Below are 16215 nucleotides of genomic sequence, written 5' to 3'. Positions count from 1 at the left end.
ACAGGCTACCGTAACACAGACGACAGGCTACCGTAACACAGACGACAGGCTACCGTAACACAGAGGACAGGCTACCGTAACACAGAGAAGAGGCTACCGTAACACAGAGGACAGGCTACCGTAACACAGAGGACAGGCTACCGTAACACAGAGGACAGGCTACCGTAACACAGACGACAGGCTACCGTAACACAGACAACAGGCTACTGTAACACAGAACACGAGAACGCTGGGAGAGGAGAGCTGAGCCTCACACACCTGTCCCCTACTTCATACAGACTCTCGAATCTGATTCACACAGACGTCTGCTGACACGGCCCGCCACCCATCCACGCGTCCAACACGCGGTTCCTGAACACCCACTATGTGCCAGGCACTGGTCTAGGCGCTGAGCTTGAAATAGTGAACGAAAGAGACCAAAACCTTGCCTTCCTGGTACTTCCTTTCTGTCGAGAGAAGAGGACAACAGGGAAATGAAGCAGCACAGTGGGTAGTGGGTCAGATTTGGTAACGGCTGTTGGGTCGAACGAGGCAGAGCGGGGGCAGGGCTTGTGTCCTTTTGGCACGATGACCAGGGAAGGTCCCACTGAGAAGGGGACAACGAGGCAAAAGTTTGAAGCAAGATGATCTCACTGGGAAGGAGCAGGGGCACGGGGGTACGGCGGGGGGGCTTGCCTGAGTCCCTTGGTGGACATGTGACACCACTTTCTTCTCTTTCCACCTGTCCTAACAGACTGGCCCCAGGTCCCAGCACAGTGCATGCTCCCGGCAAGTAATTCTGGAACAGAAGCAGACTCTGACCCCATTAGAGTATATGTCCCACCCCTTAGAGTGTTACAGTCGGTTGAATGGTGGCCCCTATAAAGACAGATGCCCTCGGAAACCTCAGATCCTGCGAAGGTGACCCTATTTCCATGGAAAGGGGTCTTCACAGGTGGAATTAAGGATCCTGAGATGAGATCATCCTGGATTTAGGGCAGACCTTTTAAGAAACAGAAGAGGACAAGATGCAGAGAAGAGAAGGCCCTGTGGACAGGGGAGGCGGAGGTTGGCGAAATGCAGCCGCAAGCCAAGGGATGTCAGGAGCCACCAGACGCTGGGCGGGCCAGGAAGGATCCTGCCCAAGAGCCTCTGGAGGGGGTGGGGGTAGATGTCTTGCCTTCTTTTAGAACTGCGAGAACACATTTCTGCTGTTTTAAGCCCCCCAGTTTGCGATCCTTTGCCGTAGCTGCCTTGGGTCACTGACACAGGCTGTAAGAAGCCCGGCTGAGAAAAGCCAGCCAGAACCATCCACGTCGTGGCAGCTGATGGGCCAAAGCAAGACAGAGCATGGCACAGAGGCAGATGCTCAGCCAATCCGTGCCAACACCACCCAGGACATCAATCTTCTCTCTTCGTCCCTACGACCTGCCCCCCAGCCCACATCTTTCCCTTCCCTGAACAAGAACCTGATGGTGGCATGGTGTGCGCAGCTCCAACGAAGAGCCCACTGCAGCCCTTCCCGCCTCCTCACTGACCCGGGCAGAGTGTGGTCCCGGCACCTTCTGCGCCTTGTAAACCGGTCCTCACCTCCTTGCTGAGCCCGGAGAAATCGGCAGCACCATGACGACCATACCAGCAGTGGGGTGAGGTTCCCTAAGAGTGCCAATTAGTTGAAACTGTGTTCTCCTGTCAAAACCCGGGACAGACATCAACCACGTGTCTTCTATTAAATCTTGATCTCCCCACTGTGTGATGAAGGTGTAAATGAATAGTTGTCCTTGATGATTTTTAACAACTCTGTTCTCTTCTTAAATCTGCATGCAGACTCTTTCAATGGGTACAGTCACAAACCTAAAATACCGGTCAGACGACTCAGGTTCCCGGGCCCATTCTCAAGTGCAGTCACCCTGTCCCCGGAAGTGACATGGGTGGAGAGGCGATCTGAGGTATACATGTGGGGACATCAGGACTCAGGCTTGCCCCCACACCTCTAACTGCTCGACTGAGGGCAAGAACCCACACAGCTCTGAAGGGAAGGAAATCGATGCCAGAGAAATATGGATGAATCTAAAAATCCACAAATGGCCTTTCCATGAACCTCAACCGTTGCGTCTGAGTCCTTGCCCCACCGCACAACTTGACAATGAGGGGCTGGAAAGCAGAACGCAGGACAATGGTCTCAAGCATTTCCAGGTGCGTTCACAGTGGACACATCTGCATCATGACCAGGACACACGCGTACACATACCTAAATTCACCAAACCCAAATGCAAGCTTCCTCGTGCAGAGCTCCATGTTCTCTGCTCCGCTGTATTCTGTGCCATCCGATTCCATTGCATTCTATGCTATTCTAATTCCTTTTTTTAAATGCATAAACTCTTCACTAAAACGACCTCACCTCCTCCGGATGGGTCATCGCTTGCAATCTGAAAAACACCAGCCAACTGTGCAACGGAAGCACATCTTAGCTGGTACAGGTTACGATTACTTCATGAGGCAAGAAGGTGTAGTCAGTGCGTCCTTGGAAAAAGTTCTCGGGAAAGCATGATGGTGAAGAGCAATATAAAATCCCTGAGCCCGCTGAGCCCCGCAGCATCTCACTCCAGCATCAGGGAAAGAGATGTTTCTGCAGCTGAACACAGGTGGTTGGTGGAATGCTCTTGTAACGTGTGTCTCACGTTTGCACAGGTGACTCACACATGAGGAATGAGGCCACGGTGGGATCAAGCTCTTTCTCTTTCTCTTATGCTTTCTGTCGTCAGTATGCAATGGGATTAATACCCTGTCTGAGTGATGTTTCCTCATCTCTGGAATAAGCATTCATTCATCCAACCAATTGTTCTGAATGCCTTCTGTGGTCAAAGCACTGTTCTGACTTTTAACATCCCCTAAATAAGTTCACAATCTGATCAGCCATTTCTAGGCTGAACCACACCTGACATACAAACCTCAAGACCCCCAGGAGTTGAGTGGCTTGTCTATGGTTTCAAGTTCATGAGTGGGCCAGCCTCTTAATTCTATAAGGCCACGGCCCTTATTTTCCCTTTTAGAGTAACTAACATTACATGATTCTCTTGATATTTAAAGTCAATATTGCGCCACCAGCGATATTCTGGAGGCTTTTTTCCCTCTCAAGACGTTGAGTGAGTCATCATAGGAATTTTATTGTGAGACAAGTAGAAAAGTTTTAGATTCCTAGGAAAACACCCCAGAACACATTCTATCAGCACTTTCAAAATGGAGACCCTGAGACCTTCATAAATCAGAAGAAGAACACTAATCTCTTCGATGCACCTGGTTACTTGGAACCCAGGAGATAATTAGGGCAGGCTACTGTGGCGTTTCTTTCGTTTGCTTCCTTTTAAAAATCCTCAACTGATGATTCCCAACATTGTCTTGGTGTTTACAGCTTGCTGATGGCTAACAGCTGCAACGTCCTCACTCTCTCCTGAAGCCTCCGCCAGAGGGAACACGGAAAATCAGAACAGACCCAGAACAACCCGGCTTCAAACCCAGCACCTCCCGTGGCTCTCAGAATACAACTAAACCTCTTCTTGTGGTCCCCAAAGCCCGAGTTCTCCAAACTCACACTCCCCGTCTTCCCCTTGCTCCCAAAAGCTCTGACCCAGCCTTCACCCTTGTTCCCCAACACACCATGCTCATCCATGCCTCCTACTCGATCCCTCAGCTCTGCATCCATGACCCTTCCTGGACACTCTCTCTCTCTCTCTCTCTCTCACACACACACACACACACACACACACACACACTTCTGTATGTGCCTTGTTCCCACACTTGTCACCTCTGTAGGGAGCATAGTGGCTTGAACTGTGTCCCCCAAAAGATACGTCCAAGTCCTCATCCTTGGTCTGTGCATGTAACCTTGGGTGCAAACAGGGTCTTTGCAGATGTAGTAAGTTCAGAATCTCTGCATGAGTTATCCTGGACTTAGGGTGGGCCCTACCTCCAATGACTGGTTTCCTTGTCAGAGAATGGACAGGGATATTTGAGGCATGCAGGCACAGAGGACAAACAGAGGGAAAGGCCATGCAAACACAGGGCAGAGACTGGAATGATGTGGCCACAAGCCAAGGACTACTTGCAACCACCCAGTGCCAGAGGGGGTGTGGGAAGTAACCTCCTGAAGAAATGCTAGAAAGAACCAAACTTGCTGACACCTTGGTTTCAGATTCGTGGCCTCCAGAAAATTCTATTGCTATAAACCACCAAGGGTAATGTAATTTTTAGTGGCAGCCCAGGAAATGAACACAGGGAGACCCCCTTACACTTTCTGGTGAACTAGCACCATCCACTCTCAGTCATGCTCCATCCACCCTGTGCTTTCAACTGGTGACATTTTGTCCTACAGAGGATGTTTGGCAAGATTGGAAGGCACTTTTGGTTGGAACAACTAGGGGATGCTTCTGGCATCTAGTTAGTAACAGCAAGGACACTGTTAAACATCTCACAAGGCCAGAATGCCCTCCTACAGCAAAGACATGGCTGGTCAATGGTCAACAGTACTGAGGTTAAGAAACCTTGTTCTAACCCATTATTTACCTTCACTTATCTTTATGAGCCTTATCTCTGCAAGATGGGTATCATGTGATTACTCATTTATTGCTTTACTGTGTTTCCTCCTCTAGAATGTAAGTTCCAAGAGGGCAGAGACTGTGTCTTGCTCCACATGATGTCCCCAGCACCTAAAACATCATCATCACCACCATCATCACCATCACCACCATCATCATCGTCATCATCACCACCATCACCATCATCATCACCATCACCACCATCACCACCATCATTTCCATCACTACCATCACTATCATCACCATCATCACCACCATCATCACCACCATCACCACCATCACCATCCTTATCATCATCATCACCACCACTGTCACTGTCACCCCTATGTGTCATGGTTTACCATGTGTCAGCCATTGTTCTTCATACTTCACCTGAATTAACTCATTATGCCTCACCACAACCCTATGGAAGTAATCACTCTCATTTTCCCCTTTTGTGATGAGAAAAATAAAGCACAAAAAAAAAAAAAAAAAAGAAAGAAAAATAAAGCACAAAGAGGGTAGGTGGGGGAAAGCAGGATTTCAACCTAGGAATTCAGACTCCAGAGCCCATATTCTTACCCATTCTATATCTTAAGTCCAGCCACTTGCCTGATCGAAGCATGGAAGGCAGGCTGTTGCTCCAGGAGTGGAACCCACTGAAAGTGGAGCATGCAAGGCCACCCATGACCTCCTCCCCAGGAACCTTTCTGGTCTCAGCCCCCTGACTCTCATGATATGTGAATACAGAACTACTTGAGCTTCTTTTAATACACTGAAGAGATTTAGACCTCCCTTTCTTAGCTCATGCCTCTACCTGCTGAGCCCTTTCTCTCTCCCCTCCTCCATTCTCAAGTGACTCTTCACTTATCCTTTAAGAGAAGTTCACTAGTCAACAACCTTGGATCTTCCCCAAAGCCCTATGGGGTCAGGTGCCTACCTTCTATGCTCTGTGGCACATCATACATCTCTCTATCTTGCACATAGGAGAGAGAAGTCATCTGTCCAGGAATTGGTTGCATTCATCATTTTCCCTTTGGCAAACATTGCTAGCCCCCCCTACCCCTCTTTCTTCCTTGCCAAGTGACATTGATTGTGTTGAGTTCAGCAAGGGGATGATAACTGGTCTGTCAATCCCCAATCCCATTCCCATTGGACAGGTTTCTCTATTTCCCAGCTGACCTGGAAGGTAGAGGCAATCCAGTTCTGCTCATTTATAATTAAGGGCTTATCTGCTTATGGGCAAGGCTTTTCCTTTCTTGATAAGAAAAAAGCAGAGAGGACGGACCCCACTCTTGTTCCTTTCTTGACCAAGGACATGACACTTCAAGGGACACAAGTAACTTTTTGATCCTGAGGAAAGAAGCCAAAAATCTAAGGAAAGCCAAGCAGAATGATAGAAAAACCCTGGGTTTCTGAGGAAATCTGAGTCATTGAACCACACCTGGAACCCCCATCCCCACCCTGCCAGAGCTCTTGGTATTAAAACTAATTATAAGCCTTTGTGGTTTACCATACTATTACTTGCAGCCAGAAAGATTCATGAGGATCCTAATACCCTTATAGCTGAGCACACATTATACTGTGCACAGCACAAAGCACCTAGTCTCTTGACTAGATTCAACCCTGTTCTCCCCACGGACAGCGTCATATGGGCCTCTAGAACATTGTTTGTAGCTCATTGCACTGTGGAGTGGCTCAAGAGAGAAATCCAGCAACTAGTTGGTTTTGTAGAATTCTAAACATCATGTTGTAAAGACTAAGCATATTTCTCCCTTAATTCTGGATACTATAAAGCCTAGAGTTCAACTGTCATCTCAGTCTTTAGTAATTGTTCATATAAGTCTTCATTTAAGCTTTTTGTTTACTAAGCTTTGAGTTTCCGCATCCTTCCCTGCCCCCACTTCCTCTTTGCTTCATCTTTCTTATTTTCATTTACTTACTCTTCCTGTCTTGTCAGCATCTTTGTAAGTCTTCTTTTTTGTACAAGACAGAATATAAGAAATTAATAAGTAGGCATTCAAATATTTTTTTGTGCAAAGGAGTAGTAAACACGATGCTGATTTAGCTGAGAATAATTACTTGTACACATCATATCCGGCTCTTTGTCACCAGCAAAGCTCACCTGTCCTCTCTCTCATATTCATTTCATCTTGAAGTCTCTGTCTCGCTCTCCCCCTCTGGAGTATAATTTATAATTTTTGGATGTGGAAATCAGGATACTTCCGGTTACAGGAGACAGGTTCACAAATGCATGTAGGCACATGCACATGAATACACTCATGTGTGTGTGCGCACACACACACACACACACACACACACTTTCACAGGTAAGAGCTTTATATTGCCTCTTACAAATGGAAATTCTGGGAGCAAAGATTGAGCAGTGACAAGCTAGATCAAGGGGGCTCAAACAACGCTGCAGGACTCAGTGCCTCTCCATGGCTCACCTCACTTCCCTGTACCTTGCTCCAATCTCAGACAACACCTCTCTTCAGCATGCCAAGATGGCAGCCAGAAATCCAGAGACCAAGCAGGCTGGGGTGGGACTGTGGATTAGCCCCAAAGGGGAAGGAGAGGTCTTCCTGCATGACGGAAATGTCTTAAAACTGGGCTCATGGTGATGGTTGCACAGTTCAGTGAAGTTACTGAAAATATCGAAGTGCATACTTAAAAGAGTGAATTTTAGAGTTGTAAATTATACTTCAATAAGGTTGTTTAAGTGAAAAAAGTTAACAGAAGTTGGAAGCTTACGTCCTATCACCTCAATGCACCTCAAAGCAAAGATGATGCTGCTACCTCAAGAGAGCCAGTAATGACCCAGGACCAGTCTCATTGGCTGTTTGGTCTAATTTGTGTTCATGCCCATCTCTGGACCAATCAGCTTGGCCAGGAAGAGGGAGGAACGCTTGGATTGGACAGGCTTGGGTCATATGCCTCTCCTGGAGCCCAAAGTTGAGTTCCATGGACAGAGAGCTAGGGAGGGACACTTCCCCAAGGAAAATTTGGGTGCCGCTAACAGAGAAACGGAACTAGATCTTCAGTAGGCAAAGCAATAATATCCACACACCAACACACCTTCTGCCCAACTAGGGGCACAGTGCCATCCTGCTCCTGTCACGGGAGGCTCCTAAGCATGCCTATTAAGACTATAGATTCTTCTAGAGCCAAAATACACAGACTGCAATGCTAGCTTGACCCCTTCTAGCTGCACAAGGACAATATAATACCTACCTCGAAGAGCTATGGGAGAAAATGGCTTAGTCCACAGAGAGCCCTGAGAGGAATGCCTGGGGCATGGCAGGCTCCTTCTGAGTGTTTGCAGTTACTCTCGTTTTCTGTGGGGGAGGCTCAGCTCTCTGAACATATATGGAACAGTTAGTTTTAGGAGGCTTCCCACCCCACCTCCACTCATCTCTGCCTTTCTCTGTGCCTTGGGGAGCTGCCCTGCAGATGGGTCATCTGGACTCCGTGCATGTTCGCTCAGAGCAAGGGAGGAGACAGCATGGGAAGAACACAAGATCGGGATCCCTTTCCATGTTCCTCATGTTTTGGATGCTGTGTGTCTGGTGGTGGCCACTTCCCTCCTGGCTTATATCTCCATCCTCCGCAGCTCTCAACATCGCTGGCTCTAGGTACACGAAATCCTTCGGCTTCCCTTTGCTGTGTATCCCTGAGTACTGGGAATATCTTTGTTCCCTGAACCCTGCCCCAGCTCAGTCAACAATCCCTTCATTCACGATGCTTCATTTGGTCTCTCTCTCTCTCTCTCTCTCTGTTTCCTTTGCTCATTTGTTTTGTTTCTTAAGTTCCACACATGAATGAAATCATACGGTATTTGTCCTTCTCTGACTGACTTATTTCACTTAGTGTAATATACTCTAGTTCCATCCATGTTGTTGTCAATGTCACGATTTCATTCTTTTTTATGGCTGAATAATATTCCATTGTATGTATATACCATGTCTTCTTCATCCATTCATCCGTCTGAAACTAATATAACACTATATGTTAACTATGCTGGAATTAAAATTAAAAACTTAACAAATAAAGATGGTTCATTTGAACCACACTGGGTAAATTCTGTTTCTTGCTGGGATGCTGTTCAATACAGGAATAATCCCTCTCATGCCTGTATTAATTTGACACACCTTCAGCTGGCCTGAACTGTCCAAGCTCACCCCATTTACAGGGGGCCAAAGGAAACCATTTCAGAACCAGGACATTACATGGTCATCATGCACACGTCATAAGGCTGATGGAGAAGGTGTGGCTCCTCCCGCACTCCTGGGTGTAGCTCTGGCCCGAGGCTTGCTGGCTGGGGCATCTGCTGGTCTAAGCCTGGGCCCTGAAGATGTCCATGGACGAAGCAGAGGGTGGATGCTGAGAGCAGGGACAATCGGGGAAGAAAGGAGAGGGTTTTAAGAAACGGAAACTTGGTCAGCAACAAACAGAGCAGAGAGCCCAACTCTGGACTTGACACCCAAACTAAGATTTGGGGTGGAGGGGTAGCCAGGGAAACCCTGGGAATATGTGAGCGGCTACATCATCTGGTGCTTTGTTTTCGTAGCTGGACCAGAATTCAGGCACGTCTAACCCTATAGACGACAGTATTAACCACTAGGCTACCCTGCTTCTGATAAGGCTCCCTGGCACCCAAACCAAACTATTGGTTCTGCCTATACAGCAGGGCACAGGAGACCAATCAGTCCTGGGCTGCTATGGACAGCTGCACAGGTTGTGAACTGCACAAAGGCTCCTGGCCAAGAGGGCATGGGTGGAGTGTGAAGTATGCTCCATGCTCCATTTTCCAAGCCATGCCCCTGGCTAGGGACTGGGTCTTTCTGGAAAAGGGGGTATTTTCTCCTTTTTATTATGCACAAGGAAGCAGCTTTTTCTAATTCACACAAAGATGCCATGTATGAAGCAAGAGTTCCGGGAGCATCCTACATACTATTGCCTCCTTCCCCTCTCAAGTCCAATGGAAGTGCAGTAAGATTGCTAGACCAGCGCTTTCTCCTACGAACACAGTGCACGCCTGAAACACGGGCCAAAATACAGAGAATTTCCTGGTGCCCACAGCCAAAGGTAAAGAGAAACTGGTAAAACAAATAATATATTTTATTTAACCCAACCTATCCAAAACATTGTGGTTTCAATGTGCAATCATCATATAAATTATCCATGAGATTTTTATGTTCTTTTTTCATAGAAAGTCTTCAAAATGCGGTGTGTATCCGACTTCCGGCACATCTCAATGTGACTAGCCCACTGCAAGTGTTCAACGGTGCTGGAACTCTGCAGGACATAGAGCAGGGTCAAGGTCACCAGCAGACGCCACGAGTGGGACCCGGACTCTCACTTCTAATCACTGAGATTCCTGGTTTTAGAGTCCAGGTGGCCCAAAGCCACAGCCAGGATTAGCACCGGAAGGGAGGAATTCATATCCGTGTTTGGGTAAAAACGCTAAGCTAAAACCCAGAAGACTGAGGGGGATGTGGTTTTGAAGGTAAAAAGGACTATTTCAAGAGGCCGGTGGCCACTGCTTATAACAAGGCTTCATGAGCTAAGATGAACAGACAAGCGGACAAAGAAGTAGGTAATAAATGGGGGTGAAAGGAAAGAAAGCCCTTTCTTAGAGCAGAAAACCTCGGGATAAATGGAGAAGGTAGCCAGGAAGACGCACATCAGGAAAACACCTCCATTTGTAAACACCAGAGTCATAATTATTTTAGGCAAAAGTCATCAGTGGGTGAGAAAGCCAGGAGAGAACAGAGGAGTAACTAGATGTTCACCAGCCTTGTAGTATTTCCCCTCGATGCACTTACTGGCCACGGAGGGAAGCGGGGGCTTTGTGGAGGAAAAGACCTAGCAGGCGAGCGATCGTGCCACCCAGACGGGGACGAAGGGGCAGGACGCGCCTCCTGACACGGAGAAGGACTCGACCTCCCCGGCGTGGCGTCCCGCCGGCCACCAGCACGACATCTGCATCTGACTGCAAGGAAGCCCAAGGGAGGCTGGACAGAGGGCCACTCTGGGGAGCTACTCGCTTCCTTGTAGCGGGTGAGAGGTGTGGCCCGAGGGGCTGTTCTGGGCTCACGCAGAATTAGGGATCCTAACAACTGAATGCAACACGTCACCTGGGACTTTCTTTTGCTCTGGAGGCCATTTCCGGGACAACTGGAGAAACCTAAATAAGGTCTGAAGAGCGATTATGATATTCCGTCAATGTGAACGTCCTGATTTGAAGGATCCTGTGACGATGGAAGAGAATCTTTGTTTTTACGAAATTCAATGGTGAAAGGGCATTATGTCTTTACTATGCTCTCAAATGGGTCAGAGAAAAACGTGGACTGTTATGTATATATTATATATATATGTGTATACATTAGATGCACATGCATATGCAGGGGGGTATGAAAGGATAAACAAAAATGGTAAAATGTTATCATTTGGACATCGGCGATGGAGAATCTGGGTGAAGGGCATACCAGATTCCATATATTATTCTTACAGCTGTTCTTAAATCTGGAATTGTGTCAAAATAAAAGTCTTTCCCTTCTTCTTTCCTTTTTTTTTTGGACAAATGTCAAAGGCAGGAATATTGAGGAGCTGAACAGAATAGCAGAGTCAGAAAAGGAAAGAATTCAAGAGAAACCAGAAGGCTGGATCAACAGGGTGGGTGACCCACAGGAGGCGGGATTGGACGGGTGTGACCCCAAGGTGTCTGGCTTTGCTAACCGGGGAATGTCATTATCTGGGGTGGGAGGAGGGTCTGCTGAGCATTTGGACGATGCTGGAGAGGTCATCAACCCAGGTGGGGCATGTCAAAGGGGGCTGTTGTGAATTCATATGTCATTTTCCAGCCCTTTGGGTCAAAGATGGGGACTGCCACCAGATCAAGCTGCCAAAAACAACCCACCAGCAAAGGCAGCTTTCTCCCCTAAAGATGGCCATTTTGCATCATGAGCATAGTACTGAGAGCTCATGTACGTCGTATCTGCAGGAAACACTACTCAGGGGCTGGTCCCAAGAATGGACAGCTTTGGAGTCCTCTGCTCCTGCCACAGACCAATGTGCTCAGCAAAACCCTCAGGAATCGGTCTTGGAGGCCTCCACTCCCATTTATTTACCTTCTAATCCCCGGTCACACCGGTGGCCCTTCTGTGGGGCCCAGGGATTTACTTTCTCATGCCCCTGGGCCTTTGCACGTTCTGTCTTCAGTCTAGAATGCTCATCCCATGGCTGGTTCATTCATTTTATTCTAGTGTCAGCTCAAATGTCACCTCTGCAGAAAGCCCCTCTCTGACCCCACTGTTTAGGGAGCTTCAAATTCACACCCCTTTGCATTTGGTTTCCTTTCCATTGTGTATGCCTCTCTCAGTTCACCTTGATCACTGATGCACTTGCTTACTTTCCAGAAAGTGTCTTATAGCCCATCTAGTGCACTCGCCAAATGTCACAGGTGAGGATTTGAGACCGCCTCACGGCACCCCCGGGATGCTGCCACTTTCTCCTGCTGCCTGTCCCTTACACCAGCTCAAGCTCACCCAACAGAAGGGAGACAAGGGCTACTTCCCTGTCCCATTTACCAAGACGTCAGACAGCGGCCAGAGATCCAGGAGAGCATCAGAGCTCTGTGATCCCAGGGTACGAGGAGCCCTGTCCGGCTGGGAAGCTGGAATGTCACTGGAGGGACTGCATATTCTGGGGAATACCCTGGTGCCTTTTTTTTAAACCCCACCCCACAGGACCTGCCAAGGGGAGTAAGCAAGTTTGTGCAGCGAACTGGTCCACACTGTTTCCCAGTGTGCATCAAACAGCCCCATTCCTTCCAAGACATGGGGAGGTCGCCTGGGAGCGGACACAGGTGGGGAAAGCAAAGCCCGCGGATCAGGGGTCCGCACTGTGAGGAGAAGTGTACGGAGACGAGGAACGGCGTCCTGGGCGGGGGGGCAGGCACCTCGCCTCCTAGGCACACATCTTGTCTCTGTGCGCGGGGCAAAGGGAAGCCTATTCACAGTGCCTTCCCAAACACCATCCCTGCAACAAAGCGGGCAATGTGTTTCATCTTGGCCCTCGGATCCAGCTGAGTTTACAGCAGTGGGTGGCTTTCAAACCTAACATTTGATCAAAATGAAAAAGTGCCCCTTCCTTTCACCCCGTGACAAGCCTTGGCGTATAAATCACAGCCCTCCCGGGGAGGGCTCCTCGGAACACAGTCCCCCGGGGGAGCCTGGCCCCCTCTGTCCCATCTGGACAAAGGGGGCTGAGGCTTCCCAGGGGGCCCAGGGGCTTTTTAAAGGCCCCTTGTAAAAACTGACACCATTCCAGCACAACCACAACGGAGGGGGCGGGGAGGGAAGCCGTCCTCCCAGGAGATTTGCATTTTATTTGGTTTTAGAGCTCAATGGAACTCACCCCCTACCCCCCACCCCCACCCCACCCCGGCTAAAACTGTGCTCCGAAATCCAATGCTAAAATCAGGCGACGGACAGAAATTTCTAGGCTTCAGAGATTTCTAGGATTTGGACTCTAAGAAAAAGGAATTGAGAAGTGTGCATCTGGTTGGCAAAAAAAAAAAAAAAAAGGTATAAGGATGATAATGATGATTTTAAATGAGTCAAGCCGCTTATCACTTAATAGTAAAAATGTTATGTCGGTAAATTAACAATAGTGGCAACAGTAAAATTGTAGAGTATAATATATGGTCGCACAGTAAGAATGACGGCGGCAACAGTGGGCAGGAATTTCACCGAGTATTCCCATAAACCTGGCTGGACGTTCAGACACTTGAACACCGCGGTCTCCTTAATCCTCTCTCCCAGCTTTATTGAGCTCTAATTGACATATCACATTGTATATGTTTAAGGCATACAATGTGACAATTTGACACACAGGTCCTTTCAAATGATAACCATATTAAGGTTAGTTAACACATGCATTGCCTCAAAGAGGTGTCTTTTTAAAAAATTTGGGGTGGAGGGGGGATAAAAACTTTAAAGATCGCCTCTCTCAGCATACGATAGAGCATTGTTAAGTACGGTCACCATGCTGAAGGCTACATTCCCCAGGATTTACTCGTCTAATCACTGGTAGCCTGTGTCCTTTGGCCAACATCTCCCCCTTGCTTCGCCCCAGCCCCTGGTAACCACCCCGCTACTCTCCCTTCTCTAGGGAGTTCGATGCTTTAGGATTCCACATATAAGTGAGCTCATATGGTGTTCGCCTTTCTCTGTATGACTTCTGTCACTCAGCATAATGCCCTCCAGGTCCATCCATGTTGCAAATGGCTAAAAAATAGCCCATTGCGCACAGATACCGCAGCTTCTCTATCCATTCATCTCTTGGTGGACACTTGGGTTGTTTCTGTGTCTTGGCCGTTGTCAATAATTTTGCGGTGAACACAGGAGTGCAGATATCTCTTGGAGATCGTGAGTTCATGTCCTATGGAATTGATCTGAAGGAAAGGAATCTTGATCCTTTAATTAACCCTGAGTGTGGGCACTGGGCTCATTCCATGGAGCAAAGGGGCCACAGGCACTTGTCCACCCGAGGGGCAGACCTGAGACAGGAGCCCACTGGTGTGACTCCACATGGACCCCCCACCCTACCCCCAGAGTCCCCACCTTAGAAAGGTCACCGGATGTCCTCTACCTCCCTGTCTCACCATCAAAGCCCTCAAGGGGCTCATTTTAACATGAGAACTTGCCAGTTCTTGAACCCCACTGTAAACAGTTGAAGGCTTTGTCTGGGCTTTCTTTTGAAAAGTGAATGTTATGAAAAAAAACAAACAAACATATTCGCTCTGCCTTTTAAGAAAGTGCAGGTTTTAATTAAGACTATGTGCTCACTTGTAGAACAGAGAATGACACAAATCTTATTTTCAGTGAAAAAAAAATGGCAACTTGACTTCTTCATACAAGACTGAGTGATGGTGCTATAAACATGTTTTTATATCTGAGTTTTTGCAGCTCAATCATAAAGCATGACTTTTTAGGGGTTTTTGTTTGTTTGTTTGTTTTTTGCAAAGGCTGAGACTGTTCCATCGATTTTACTAAAACCCTCTCTTGAGACTTCAATCCTTGCCTTTCCATGTCCTCGTCTTCAGTCATGAGCGGGCAGAGCCCCCCCAGGCCCCCCCGGGCTTGTTCCCATGGGTTCTGCACGTGCTGGGAGCGGCTCACCCGCACAGTCACTTTCAAGGACTTCAGGAAACCCTGCACCTTCTAAGATTTTCAGATTCACTTTGGGAAACACTGCACTGCTTTGCATCATGCGGGTGGATGTTCCCGGTACTCCCAAAGTAGAGCAGGGGCAAGAAAAGGCTCTCGCCACATGACAGGTGGGACACTCACCTCGCCTCTTAACTAGTCACACGCTGAATGAAACTCTCCTGTGGAGGCTGTCACCTGGTCACAGTCCCGTGACGGGCAATCCGACCAGGACAGGGGGCCGCTCAGACGCCACGTGACAAGCCGCAAGGACCCGTGGGTGGCGAGGACCACCCGGCACCATGCCTCCAGAACGCATTCACTCTCTTTCCTGGGATGTCAGGGACATCTTGCTTGCTGTCTACTGTGATGTCTTCATATTTTGGGGGAAGCCCCGGGGCCGGTGCGGAGCTGAGCCGGTAGCCGCTGCTCACCCCACCTGGCCATCTCACAGGTGAGAGCGGGGTGCAGGTGCGGGTGACAGCATCCGGGGGGGGGGCAGGCCTGTAGGGTCTAGAGCAAGGGGCCCCTCCCTGGAGGATTCGGAGCAGACCACCCCCCCTTCCTCATCTTCCTTCACTCTAATCAACGGGTTGCCCATGTTTTCAATCTGCTGAGGCTGCACGGTCTTGGAGTTTCAAACCTTTCTCTGATTCCCATTTGTCTCCTAATGGGAAAGCAGGCGGCCTCCCATTCCTACAGAAACCCGCTCCGGACAATCTACACATTCAATGCAATCCCCATCAAAATACCATCCACTTTCTTCAAAGAAATGGAACAAATAATCCTAAAATTTGTATGGAACCAGAAAAGACCCCGCATAGCCAGAGGAATGTTGAAAAAGAAAAGCAAAGTTGGCGGCATCACAATTCCAGACTTCCAGCTCTACTACAAAGCTGTCATCATCAAGACAGTATGGTACTGGCACAAAAACAGACACATAGATCAATGGAACAGAACAGAGAGCCCAGAAATGGACCCTCAACTCTAGGGTCAACTAATCTTCGACAAAGCAGGAAAGAATGTCCAATGGAAAAAAGACAGTCTCTTCAACAAATGGTGTTGGGAAAATTGGACAGCCACATGCAGAAGAATGAAACTGGACCATTTCCTTACACCACACACAAAAATAGACTCCAAATGGTTGAAAGACCTCAATGTGAGACAGGAATCCATCAAAATCCTAGAGGAGAACACAGGCAGCAACCTCTTTGACCTCAGCCGCAGCAACTTCTTCCTAGAAACATCGCCAAAGGCAAGGGAAGCAAGGGCAAAAATGAACTATTGGGACTTCATCAAGATAAAAAGCTTCTGCACAGCAAAGGAAACAGTCAACAAAACCAAAAGACAACTGACAGAATGGGAGAAGATATTTGCAAATGACGTATCAGATAAAGGGCTAGTATCCAAAATCTATAAAGAACTCATCAAACTCAACACCCAAAGAA

At 48.1% G+C, this 16215-nt stretch overlaps 1 protein-coding gene across 1 annotated transcript in view; it reads right to left on the bottom strand.

Annotated features, from left to right (window-relative positions):
• Positions 1 to 16215, bottom strand: part of TMEM132C (transmembrane protein 132C) — a 308550-nt gene that overhangs the window by 223950 nt on the left and 68385 nt on the right. The window lies entirely within an intron of this gene.

The sequence above is a fragment of the Phoca vitulina genome, unplaced genomic scaffold (assembly GCF_004348235.1).
Source record: "Phoca vitulina isolate PV1807 unplaced genomic scaffold, GSC_HSeal_1.0 scaffold91, whole genome shotgun sequence".
Classification (NCBI taxonomy): domain Eukaryota; kingdom Metazoa; phylum Chordata; class Mammalia; order Carnivora; family Phocidae; genus Phoca; species Phoca vitulina.
Note: the sequence above shows the minus strand (reverse complement) of the source record. Positions and strands in the feature narration are given on the sequence as shown.